Consider the following 14,256-nt stretch of genomic DNA (forward strand, 5'->3'; position numbering starts at 1 on the left):
CTCATTATCCCATTTACAAGGAGCAGATAAAAGGTCCAGAGTTCAATTCAAGTGTGCTATTTGCATTTGGAATCTGTTGCTGTCAACTCTCAACATGAGATCCAAAGAGCTGTCACTATCAGTGAAGCAAGTCATCATTAGGTTGAAAAAACAAAACAAACCCATCAGAGAGATAGCAAAAACATTAGGTGTGGCCAAATCAACTGTTTGGAACATCCTTAAAAAGAAAGAACGCACAGGTGAGCTCAGCAACACCAAAAGACCCGGAAGTCCACGGAAAACAACTGTGGTGGATGACCGAAGAATTCTTTCCCTGGTGAAGAAAACACCCTTCACAACAGTTGGCCAGATCAAGAACACTCTCCAGGAGGTAGGTGTATGTATGTCAAAGTCAACAATCGAACGGGGGGCATGACTGGATGTTGAGGTGAGGGAAGGCGCTGTGGCCGAGCCTAGCCCTCGCTCCTCGCTCCTGCTTTGACACCTGACATAGTGTGACCCAGGAGAGTTGCCATAGAGGGGGAACGCCTGGAGCGTCTGGAGAAGCCGCCGTGGACGTGACTAGCTGCCACACTGAGCCGGCTACTCGCACGGAGCTCACCCGGGTGTAACATCAGCGGCGCCTGTCCCTGTGAGAGAGGGAGGCTCCGTTACCTGGGATCAAGCGGTTGTGCTGGAGAGCCCCTGGAAGGACTGAACAGCAGAGGACTCCGTCCGAAGCACTGGAGGGGTGAGTCGGTGGCTGTTTGCACACTCACCTACAGCACATTATAACAGCAGAAAAGGACACTTATTGCTACAATTTCGGCAGGGGAATAAGAGATACACAGGTCCAGGTCCCAGGGCGGGGACTGGCACTGTGTGGAGATTTGTAGTACACTGTCGGAAATGTCTAGAAAAAAGGGGATGGAGGACGGGCCGGCTCAACAAGGGACAGGGGCTCTTGGAACCCGCAGCGCCAAGGAGAAGGGGAACCAAATGGCCACCAAATTGGAGCACTTTGCGCACACCCCAAACCAAACCCCTAATAAATCTAGTAGCATAGGGGTGGGTCAACAACAAGCTGGCCACCCTGGGAGGAGAAGCCAGACCCAGGAAAACGGGACTTTGGTAGCTATGCCATCAGCGGGTCCGGCAGTAGGGGGGGCCCCGGAAAAGCAACAGGTCTTGGGCCTGGAAGGGGCGGTAGGGGGAGGCCAGGATGGCCCGGTAAACGAGAGGGAGCCATCCCTAAATGATATTCTTTCAGCCGTCAATACTTGCAAGCAATCAATCAATGATTTATCTGAGCAATTTAAAGGCATTAGGCGGGAGGGGGAGGGGGAATGGGGGGTGGGGGGTGGTGGGGAAGGTGCAGGAACACAATCAGGGACGAATGGCAGGGAGTGTTGATGTGGGAGGATGTGAGTGGGTTCAGGTTGCTAGATTAAAGGGACTGAAAAAAGATAGGGTGATATATAGTATCCACAATAGGGGGTGGTTTGATTTAATAGGAGACCAAAGTACTGCAAAGGCTCCAGACCCAATGGCTCATGAGCACTGAAAGAAGGTGTTAAAAATTCCCGGATACGGTAAAACGGGTTAATATATGCTCATGGAACGTAAGGGGGATAAAGGATAGCCTTAAAAAACAAGTAATTTTTTCAATAGCCAAAAAGGGGAACGTCAAAATACTCTGCCTCCAGGAGACCCATCTGGTAAAAGATACAATTAAAATCTTAGGCAATAAGCAGTTTCAGACACAGTTTCATTCTACTCACTCATCCTATTCAAGAGGGGTGAGTGTATTGATAAGCACAGATTTGGCTTTCTCCTGTGGGCAGAGTAAAGTAGATGAAAATGGAAGGTACATTTTTCTCTCTTGTTTAATAGAAAATAAAAGATATATAAAGATATAAAAGATATATACTGGCCAATGTCTATATCCCTCCCCCATTTAGTATGGAATTATTGGAAGATCTAGCCAGATTTATAGCAGATTTCCCTGGGACCCCGGTAATAGCAATGGGAGACTTCAACATGACGATGAATAGGAGCATAGATAGGTTCCCACCAAAGCGTAGAGCTGGAGAGGCCACCAGGAGTCCCCTTTTGCAATACTGTGACGAAATAGGGCTGGTGGATATCTGGAGGAGGAGGCATCCGAGAGAGAGGCAGTATTCATGCCACTCCAGGACCCATGCCACCTTATCCAGAATCGACCTTGTTCTGGGTAACGAGGAAGCGCTAAATGTAGTGGAGGAAATAACCTACGAGCCGAGAGGTGTCTCGGACCATACGCCAGTCATTACTGCTGTGAAGGTAGGGGGGCAATATAGTAGAGGGAGCTGGAAGATTAACCCCTTCTGGCTCGAACTTATAGGAGAGGAGGAGAAAATGATGGAGGGGTTGTCAGAGTTCATTAATATAAATTTAGGATCGGCCCCATTGGGGGTAGTTTGGGACTCCCTGAAGGCATACCTCCGAGGAGCCTTAATTCAGAAAATCGCATATGTTAAAAAACAGTCACAAGCAGAGGAATTAGGAGCTAAAGAATGTGCAAGATTGGCGGAGGCGCAGTTCGTGGTAACACCATCCCAAGCTAACTATGAGCGTTGGGTGGGGAGACAGGAAGAGTATAGTAGGGTACTCCGAGAGAAGATGGAAAAGATTAGCTCTTTTCAGAGGCGGAGCTTTTTTGGAGAAGGAGAGCGAATTGGGAAAGCTCTGTCTCTGATAATCAAGGCAAACGGCCCCCCGAGTGCGGTGCCAGCAATCGAGGGGAGGGAAGGAGTAGTAAAAAAAACTACCCCCCGATATATTAGGTGAGTTTAGGACATACTTTGAGAAGCTATACAGCTCCTCCAGGGCAAATGTGGAGGGGGAAATGCAGGGCTTCTTTGAGGGTCTGGGGATAACTCCGGTATCAAACAAGGACCGGGAAATGCTAGATGCCCCATTGACTCTCAAAGAATTGCAAAGGGCAGTTGGAGACATGGCGGGCCAAAAGTCTCCGGGCCCGGACGGCCTGCCCATAGAATTATTTAAAAAATATGAGGAGGTATTGCTACCCTTACTCTTGGAGGTATTTAATGGAGCCAGGGAGGAAGGGACTTTGCCCTCCTCTATGTCAGAAGCTATAGTAATAACTTTGCTGAAAGAAGGGAAGAACCCAATAGATATGTCTTCATATAGGCCCATCTCACTCTTGTGCTCGGACGTGAAGATCTTGGCTAAAGTATTAGCCGCAAGGCTGAATAAGATAATTTCTAAACTAATACATACAGACCAGACCGGGTTTATCCCGGACAGATCTACAAGCACGAACATAAGACGGGTATACCTTAATATGCAAATCCCCATAGAAAATAGCGGCAGGAGAGCAATTCTTTCACTAGACGCAGTCAAGGCCTTTGATTCTCTGGAATGGCATTACTTATGGAAGGTGTTGGCGGAATACCAGTTTGGCCTTGGGTTTGTTCAGTGGCTAAGATTATTGTACAATAAGTGAAAATCAACGGACAGTGCTCGGAGTGGTTCCAGTTGAGCAGGGGTACGAGACAGGGGTGCCCTTTGTCCCCCCTGCTCTTTGCTTTGGCAATTGAGCCCTTAGCTGTTGCTCTGAGGATGGCACAGGGTGTACAGGGGTTTAAAAGAAAGAGAGGGGTGGACAAAGTAGCCTTGTACGCCGATGATATTCTGCTGTTTCTGGCGGATACGCAGGATTCACTGGAAATAGCTATGGGGATAGTTAAGGAGTTTGGTGTCTTCTCTGCGTTATTGGTTAACTGGGAGAAATCAGTGATCCTGCCCATAGATGCCCTGAACGGGCCTCTCCCTCATCAGGCATCCCAAGTCCAAGTAGTCAGGCAAATGAAATATCTGGTTTATTTTATAGATATCTGCAAATTAGGCACGCCCTGGAGGCACAATTTGGGAAGGAAGCGCCAGTGTGGTGTGAAATGGCCTCTTTGAGAAAGCTGATTGATGCAAGCTCCACAAGGGAATTGATCTCTGACATGTATGGATGCCTGAAGGCAGCAGCCCAGGAAGGTTTGGTGGAAAATAAAAACAGGATTAAATGGGAGAAAGATGTGGGAGCACTGTCTGATGATCAATGGGAGTATGTCTTGGCGTCTGGGCCCAGGGTCACTCTCTCTCCCTCACAAGTGATGTCTCACCTTTATTTATCCTATAGGGCATATTATACACCCCTGAAATTATTTGAGTGGGGTAAGAGACCCGACTCGAAGTGTCAAAGATGTGGAGGGGGGTACGGAGATTTGATCCACATGTTCTGGCGATGTCCCAAATTGCAAGATATTGGAAAGGGGTGGTGGATAAAATAAACCTAGTGTTTGGGACGTCGCTGAGGCTGGAGGCGAGAGAGTGCCTGCTGGGACTGATGGGGGACGGAGTGACCTCAAAGGATATACAGACGGCAAGAGTTAGATGCCTGTTTCAGGGAAGAAAGCTTATTGCACAGCACTGGCAGAGAAAGGAGGCGCCGACGGTGATAGAATGGGAGAATGCAGTAAGGGAGGTGATTTGTAGGGAAAAGTATTTTTATAAGAAGAGGGGTAACTATAAGAAATTTGGGAAAATATGGAAAGTATGGCTGGACCAGGATAGGGTTGGATCGGAGGGGGAGGTGGGGTGAGGATGGTATGGGGTGAGCTTGGCGTAGGATGTATGAGATGGTGAATGGTGGGTGGTTTGTAGGGGGTGGGGGGAGGGAGAGGAAGGGGGAGGAGGAAAGGGGAGAGAAAAAAGGAGAAAAGAGAAGAAACCTTTTTTCTTTTTTGAAGATTACAGCTTATGGGTACCTTGAACTGGCATATACTGGATGGATAAGAATATACGGATAAAAACGGACAATACCAATGTGCCCTTGATTTTAGTGATAGTCCCTATTTTTTTATTTCTTCTTTCTTTGATTTGTCTGCTTTGTGTATGCTGTAATGAAAATTTTTTTTCAAATAAAGAGATTTAAAAAAAAAAAAAAGTCAACAATCAAGAGAAGACTTCACCAAAGTGAATACAGAGGGTTCACCACAAGATGTAAACCATTGGGCCTCAAAAACAGGAAGACCAGATTAGAGATTGCAAAACAACATCTAAAAAAGCCTTCACAGTTCTGGAACAACATCCTATGGACAGATGAGACCAAGATCAACTTATACCAGAGTGATGGGAAGAGAAGAGTATGGAGAAGGAAAGGAACTGCTCATGATCCAAAGCATACCACCTCATCAGTCAAGCATGGTGGTGGTAGTGTCATGGCGTGGGCATGTATGGCTGCCAATGGAACTGGTTCTCTTGTATTTATTGATGATGTGACTGCTGACAAAAGCAGCAGGATGAATTCTGAAGTGTTTTGGGCAATATTATCTGCTCATATTCAGCAAAATGCATCAGAACTCATTGGACGGTGCTTCACAGTGCAGATGGACAATGACCCGAAGCATACTGCGAAAGCAACCAAAGAGTTTTTTAAGGGAATGTTATGCAATGGCCAAGTCAATCACCTGACCTGAATCCGATTGAGCATGCATTTCACTTGCTGAAGACAAAACTGAAGGGAAAATGCCCCAAGAACAAGCAGGAACTGAAGACAGTTGCAGTAGAGGCCTGGCAGAGCATCACCAGGGATGAAACTCAGTGTCTGGCGATGTCTATGCATTCCAGACTTCAGGCTGTAATTGACTGCAAAGGATTTGCAACCAAGTATTAAAAAGTGAAAGTTTGATGGATGATTTTTAATCTGTCCCATTACTTTTAGTCCCTTAAAAAGTGGGAGGCACATATACAAACTGTTGTAATTCCTACACTGTTCACCTGATTTGGATGTAAATACCCTCAAATTAAGCTGAAAGTCTACAGTTAAAGCACATCTTGTTCGTTTCATTTCAAATCCATTGTGGTGGTGTATAGAGCCAAAAAGATTAGAATTGTGTCGATGTCCCAATATTTATGGACCTGACTATATATAACTGTGTTCATTCAAATCAGTTAGTGCTGTATACATAGGTACCAAGAAAAGATAATAATTATATTGTAGTAATAGTGACTGGTCAAACCAGTTAATATTACTATAAGTGACCATAAGAAACTGGAAAAATAGTTATATAAGTAATAAAAATCAATGATATATCAAATAATAAATAAATAATGCTTAGTTGTGTTAAGAAGTATAGCAATCATATATTAAAATTTGTGCATCATAATAAGTCCAACAAAAAAAAATATATATCCCAAAAAATCGTCCAAAGAAATGATATTAAAAAAAAAGAAAATTAGTGAAGCTCCAAAATGGCAAAAGTGTTCAACCAATCTGGTGACTCTCGTGCTCAGTCAAAACAGGTGACTCTTGTGCTCTCGCTTATGGGTCCCCACTCACCAGCTCCTCATACCCCCACAGGGGTGGTGGGCATGTATGGATAATCGTGGATGGTCTCCCTTGGTAGCTCTGCCAATGGCGCATACTTCCACCCGCTACACCAAATAAAGACGTCCGGTCATCCGCTCAGCACCACCTCCGCCACCATATCCAGAAAAATAATCCGACAGCTCTTCAGGGCTAAGTCCACATTGGAAGAAATAAGAGTGTAGTAGTTTAAAAAAGTACTTTTATTTTAAATAGATCTAAAAAGAAAAGTTTCCCTACATCAGGAACGAAACAACAAAAACACTACAGCGTAAGATCAATGTGATATACAGGAAAAGCCGTCTAGCAGAGTGTGCTTTTTAGCCTGCGGCACCTGGTATTCCCAGGCGGTCTTCCATCCAGGTACTAACCAGGCCTGACTCAGGCCTGACCCTGCTTAGCCTCCGAGATCAGACACTTTTTTGTTAGACTTATTATGATGCACATATTTTGATATATGATTGCTGTACTTCTTAACACAACTAAGAATTATTTATGATTTGATATATCACTGATTTTTATTACTTTGACATATAACTATTTATATTTATTTATAGTATTTTTATATTTATATTTATTTATAGTATTATTAACTGGTTTGACCAGTAACTATTACTACAATATAATTATTATCTTTTCTTGGTACCTATTTATATAGCACTAACTGATTTGAATGAACACAGTTATATATAGTCAGGTCCATAAATATTGAGACATCGACACAATTCTAATCTTTTGGCTCTATACACCACCACAATGGATTTGAAATGAAACGAACAAGATGTGCTTTAACTGTAGACTTTCAGCTTAATTTGAGGGTATTTACATCCAAATCAGGTGAACGGTGTAGGAATTACAACAGTTTGTATGAATGAACACAGTTATATATCTTTGGGGGTTATCACTAGTGGATTATCACTTTTTACTTATGCAAGCACTGTTGGTGTATAACTAGAGAGTTTTATCCCCCCTAGTTAGGGAGCACCAGTTACCCCATTTTATTTGATTTTGTGCATGTACTAGCCCCCTTGGGGGTCTATCAGGGGAGGCTGCACACCTTAATTTTTGTCCTAAGCGCGGAGTTTTTTGTCTGATTTTGTAAATTCACAACAATGTATACATTCAATGCAGAATTTAAGAAATGTCTCTAGCCCTCAGGCTTCCTTCACATCTTGGCGTATGGGGGCGACAATCCCGGTAAAATCACTCACATAGAATCGCAGGACGCCCGTTGCCCCAGAGAAGCTCATGTACTTCTTTTGGGTGACAGGCGTCCGACGATTCTGTTTGCATGATTTTAACGCGATTGTCGGGCGACGAATCGCGGGAAAATCGCGCTTCATTTCGGGTGCTATTGAAATAGATGGGCAGCACACAGGGAATGCACGGGCATCCCACGATTTGCCGCCATTGCGAATCACAGGCAGAATCGCAGCGACACCGCCTGCAATTCGGAACGCGGAGATGTGAACAGAGCCTAAGGCTCCATTCACATCATGGCCTTCTTGTACTTCTTTCGGGCGGCCCGCGATTCTGTTTGCGCATTTTTACCGCAATTTTACCACAATTCGTCTGGCGACAATTTCTGGTGCCTTTTAAAATGGCAGGATTCCCAAGGGCATCCCGTGATTTGTGGCATTACCAAATCACGGGCAGAATCGCAGCAATTCCACCCGCAAAATGGAACGGAATGGAACGTGTGAATGGAGCCTAAGTGCTAGAGTGCCAGCTCCCTGATGCAGTGACTGTAAGTGGTTGTAAACCCACATGAAAAAAAAAAGAAGACCTGCAAAACAAAGGCATAATGAGCTAGTATGCATAGCATACTAGCTCATTATGTAATACTCACCTGAGATCGAAGCCCCCGCTGCGGTGCCCATACACAGCACCGGCCGGCGACATTGGCGACATTTCTCCCCGGAGTTACCTCCGGGTATCGCAGCTCCGGCGCTGTGATTGGTCGGAGCCGCGATGATGTCACTCCCGCGCACGTACGTGCCATTGCTTCAGTGCACATGTGCCAATGACATTGGCACATGCAGATACAGGGGAGGTGCAGGTTTAGGAGATATCCAGGGTAGCTACAGGTAAGCCTTCTTATAGGCTTACCTGTAGCAAAAAGTGGATTGTAAGGGTTTACAACCACTTGAAGTGATTGGTTCAGTGTTCTCTGTACTGTGGAATATGTCAGGGCTATAAAAAGTTGTAATATTGTGTGTGACTGTGGTGGGACATTAGAGTGTAAGCTCCTCTGGTGCAGAGACTGATGTGAATTGATATCTGTACACCACTGTGGAAATGGTGTCTGAGATAGATAGATAGATAGATAGATAGATAGATAGATAGATAGATAGATAGATAGATAGATATATCTCTATCTATCTGTCTATTAGGGCGTACACACGGCCGGACTTTGTTCGGACATTCCGACAACAAAATCCTAGGATTTTTTACGACGGATGTTGGCTCAAACTTTTTTTGTCTACACGCGGTCGCACAAAGTTGTCAGAATTTCCGATCGCCAACCACGCGGTCACGTACACCACGTACGATGAGACTAGAAAAGGCCGGTTCAGAACCAAGCGCGGCTCCCTTTGGGCTCCTTTTGCTAATCTCGTGTTAGTAAAAGTTTGGTGAGAGACGATTCACGCTTTTTCAGACTTGTGGCTTTCAGATCGTTTTCTGCCGTTCAGTTTGTGCTTGTGGGTTTGTATCTGCTCTTCAGTGCGTGCAGCAAGTTCCGCGTGACTTTAAGTAGTCATTGTATTCTTGTTCGTTCGTTACTGGTTTTCAGGTCGCTCTTCACAGGCCTTGCTGTTCTTCAGTGCGTTCTGTTACTTCGTTCTGAGCAGCCGACCGTTTTCTAGCCATGTTTCGTATGCATACTCCTCGTAGAGTTCGTGCTGTGCGGGGGCTTGGTGTTGGGGTCCTGACCTTGACACAAGTCCAGTCCATGAACAGGGTGGGGAGAAGTTCATGGACCAAGAATTGGTTGCTTCAGCATGACCAGTTCTCTCATATGCCTTTGCTCCGTGAGATCCGTGAGAATAATCCTGATGATATCAGGAACTTTCTCAGGATGACGGACCCCGTGTTTCACCGTTTGTTGGCTTCGCTGACCCCCTATATCAGCAGGCAGGATACCTGCATGAGGCAAGCCATCACTCCGGAGCAGAGGTTGGTCGCTACCCTGCGGTATTTGGCGACAGGGAGAAGCCTGCAGGACTTGAAGTTCTCGACAGGCATCTCCCCCCAGGCTCTGGGTATCATTATCCCGGAGACCTGTTCTGCCATCATCCAGGTCCTGCAGAAGGAGTATATGAAGGTAAGATTTTTATCCTTTAATGTCACATTTTATTGTATTGAATGTTTGCTAATATATTGTATTTCTTTCCTCATTCCCTAATTACCATGATTGGAATATGCTGTGAATGTCCCCTTTGTCCTCATGCATGCTGGATTTTTATGTAATTATTATTTTAGGTCCTTCATACATATTTGCCCTTCAATAACCTCCCCAGCATGGTTTTTCCTGGCCTATATTCACCTCATGTAGTCACTTAACAATGTATTTTATCAGCTCTATAGTAGTGCTTTACCCCAAACACCCCCTAAAATGTTTGGAAATGTTATTTTTGATTTAAATTCAGGCAGAGTGCCAGAGGCTTTTTTTTTTTGGTGTCCCCAAATAATTTTTTGTAACCCTCCCTCCCCCAACTGCTAAGTCAGCTGATCCCAATTCTCTATGTATCCTCAATCATCTGCTGACTTTGCCAAACCCATACACACTATACCCACCTCTTTACTGGTCAGATTTATGGATGAATTGCCCAAAGCATGTAGTGCAAGGGCCTGCCTGTATACTTTCCAATGGTACTGTTTCAAGTTTTTGTATTCTATTTTTATCTTGATAGGTAAGAATGTCCAAATGTCCTCAAATGTGTACAGTGTGTATTTATATCTTTGTATTATGACACTTCTTACCTGTCCAGTGGGCTGCCAATAGTGTAACTAAGGAGGGGCTGTTCAAAGTAATACCCATTATTTAGGCATTCAGCTCTCAATGAAGTGAAGAGGGTTACCTGTCCAAGATTCCCCCCCCCCCCCTGTTAGAAATGGCCCATGAGAGGGGGGGAGGGGGAATATGATAGGTGTACCTTATACTTTGGCAATTGATGGGAAACACGTCCACATCGTCCCACCACCCAACTCGGGGTCGTACTATTATAATTACAAGGGGTTCAATAGTATAGTGATGTTGGCGGTGGTGTCGGCTAATTATGACTTCCTGTATGTGACCGTGGGGAAGAATGGCCGGATGTCCGATGGTGGAGTCATCGCCCAGACGGAGTTTTACAGGCGTCTCCAGAATGGCAGCTTGGACTTGCTAGCTCCAGAGGACAATGTTGAAGGACTCCCATTTGTGTTCGTTGCTGATGAAGCGTTTGCGCTGGGGGACCACCTGATGCAGCCATTCCCAATGAGGACCCTCACCCCGGAACAGAGGGTTTTTAATTACCGGCTGGCCAGAGCCCGAAGAGTGGTGGAGAACACATTTGGAATCCTGGCCAGCCGGTTCTGACTATTTCTGACACCCATCCATATGGCGGAGTATAAACTGAACCATATTATACTGGCGTGCTGTGTTCTACATAACTTTTTAAGGAAACATTCGGTCAACTATGCTGGCTCAGTTGGGCCTGAGGCCGGAATCCTACATCAAACCACACTGACGGCGCTTGAAAGTGGCCGTCCTGGCTTGCCCTCCCTGAGTGCCCGTGATGTCCGGTTACGCTACCTGGAGTTCTTTGCGGGTAGGGGGGCTATCAATATGCCAGAAAATCTGTGAAGCCTTTTTATAATAAAAAAAAAGAAATTCTTGGTGGACATTTACTGCTTGTGTTTGTTTTAGCTGACCCTGACAGAAATGTGTTGAGTCCAGAAAATGTCGTGATTGTGTAACCTTAAACAAAGCACTGTTGGCTGTTATTTACTAAATGCAAAAACACATTTCACTACAAGTGCACTTGCAACTGCACTGAAACTGCACTTGTAGTGCAAAGAGGATTTGCCCTTAGGAAATAACACCCATTTTTGCAGAAAACAGCAATTACATCACCCCAAAAGTGTTGTACTGTAGTGTTGAGACAATAATCCACACATTCTTGAGTAAGCAACTTTTTTATACCTGCACAATCACATGTGCATTTACCAAAGGTTTTTAAAACAAACCAACATGTTTGTTGTATAACAATTTTTGCAGTAGCATTATCAAAAATCGAAATGTCCATTTCAGATAAAACAGGCCTGTGTAAAACCAACAAGAAAGCCAAAAAACTTGAACTTACAAAGTTCACATTAGGTAAAACCTGAAGGCTATATCAGACATCAGTATTTAGGAACTGGGTTTGATATAGCGTTCAGATGGGGGGAAATCACCCCTGGAAAAGCCAAATTTGGAAGATGCACACCAATTTACGAATGTCAACATGTGCTATCTGCCATCAGGGGGGATCAAGGGACATGTTTTGGGGGAGCAAGCCCTTCCTCAACGCTACTTTATAATTGAGCAAGGGGTTGCACCCCCAAAACGCGTCCATTGATCTCCCGTGATGGCAGATAGCACATGTTGGCACACTGTGTGCATCCTCCAAATTTGGCTTTTCAAAACATTGCAAAAAAATTTAAAAGATTGGACCACAATCCAAAAAGTGATTTTGTGGGGTTTTAAATTCGCCCCAAAACATCAATGATGTTATTATTTTTTTTAATAACATCATTGATTTTTTGCTGTATGTTTTGCAGTTCGACATTACACCCCATGATCTCCCCGATCAGGATCTGGGCACTTTCTGATGTGAAACGTTCTGGATCCACAACATCACGATCACCTAAAAAGAGAGAAAGAAAACAAAAACAGGTCTCAAAAATCTGCCACCATCCATCTCTTTTACCTGAGTCTGTGGTCGCAGACACTCACCTGTTGTGGTGCCAATCTCCACCACATCTTCTTCTTCCTCCTGCTCTTCTTGTGTTGGTGTTAGTTCCCCTTCTTCCAGAGGTGGAGGGTCTATGGTCTCCTCGGATGAGGGGTGTCCTCCGAGTCTTTTCTCCCCTATGTAAAACAAAAATGGTATAATTAGCACACAGATATTTGATGGCAGAACTAGAAATAGGAAACATTGCTTGGAAGTGGGATACAGTTGTCTATTTTAGCCGAGTTCCAAGATGTATTTTTTTTATTGGCCTTTGTCAAGCTGCAATACTTTACCTGTTTAGTACAAGCTTCACAGATGGAGACCCCCCTATAGTATACACTGGAGCACTTGTGTGGCCCCCTAATAAAAATGGTGTTCTTGTGTCCCACACTAGTGCTCCAGTGTCCAGATGTGAAAACAGCTGCTGAGTGTCCTCTCCTTACACAGAATCTAGTTGGCATTTCATTCTAGTAACAAACCCATCTACACAAACAACTATTTGGCATCCAAGTAGGCCCAAAAAAAATGTGGGAAAATGCATATGGCCTAAACAATGGTGTTTTAGAGGCCGAAAGAAAAATGTTTGATACGAACGAATAATGGGCCCATGAACATTAAAGTTGCCCTTTTAAACTGTACAATTAAGAAAAGCATATGGAGCAGCACGAACGCAATAAAGACAGAAAGAATAGGAACACAGCACAACTACTTACTTTTTTGCAGCACTCTCCGGATCTTTCGGTACTGCTCTGGCTCTCTTAACTTCAGGTCCGACCACCGCTTCCTGAGCTGATCTTTCGATCGTCGTACCCCGAAATTCTTGTGAAGGCTTTTGACCACTTTCGCCATGATCTTTGCCTTTCTGATGTTGGGGTTGGGGTAAGGCCCATACTTTCCGTCATAGTCGGACTTCTTCAAGATGTCGACCATCTCCAACATCTCCCCAAAGGACATATTTGTGGCCTTAAAACGTCTCCTTCTGGATCGTGACGTGTCCGGATCCGGGCTTTCCTCCTCCTCCTCCTCGTTCCTGCAATTAGCACGCACCTGCTCTAACTCCGCCATGTGCTCTTCACCCACTGCGCCGAACGAAAAGGGGCGGGGAATAGACTAGAAAGAATGTCAGGGGCGGGCGGAGTTACATGCATGCGCAGTGTGTATAAAGCGTAACACGCGTGCGTATTACGTACGATCTGTGAGCGGAGGAAGGAGCATTGGACGCGCCGATCGTAAGAACGAAGGTAAGAGACAAACTTGTGCCTATACTGCTTCTACATTGAAGCCTATATTGTAACAAGATTAGGAGAGTTTTGTCTGACATTAGGCTTTGTCTTGTGTTGTGTCTTGCAGTGAACATGGATATCTTAGTAAAAGACAATGACTTCATGTCAGTATTCATAGATATCTTAAGGGAGCTGCCATGTCTGTGGGAGATTAAACACCACCATTACAAGAACCAAGCAAAGAGGAAGGCAGCACTGGTGCAATTGTGTGAAATTGTGAAGCAGGTGATCCCCACGGCAGACATCACCTATTTAAAGATCTTAATTGGTGGCCTGAGGAGTACATATCTAAGGGAGCGCAAGAAAGTCCTGGATTCACAGAGATCCGGAGCAGCAGATGACATCTATGTCCCCAGGATGTTGTACTACGACAGGCTGCATTTTCTGGCAGGCCAGACTGAACCCAGGCCATCCCTCTCCAGTCTTCCTTCCACGCTTCCTTCCCCCCCGGCTGAGGCTTCTGACGCCCAACCTGGGCCTTCCAGGCCGCATGTGGAGGAGCCCAGATTGAGCCAGGTATAGTATTCCTCTAAATATTTCTGCTTGTCCAATCAATGATGTTAACTAGATGTTAGTTTGGAGTACTAAT

Source organism: Aquarana catesbeiana, linkage group LG03, assembly GCF_042186555.1.
Source record: "Aquarana catesbeiana isolate 2022-GZ linkage group LG03, ASM4218655v1, whole genome shotgun sequence".
Taxonomy (NCBI): domain Eukaryota; kingdom Metazoa; phylum Chordata; class Amphibia; order Anura; family Ranidae; genus Aquarana; species Aquarana catesbeiana.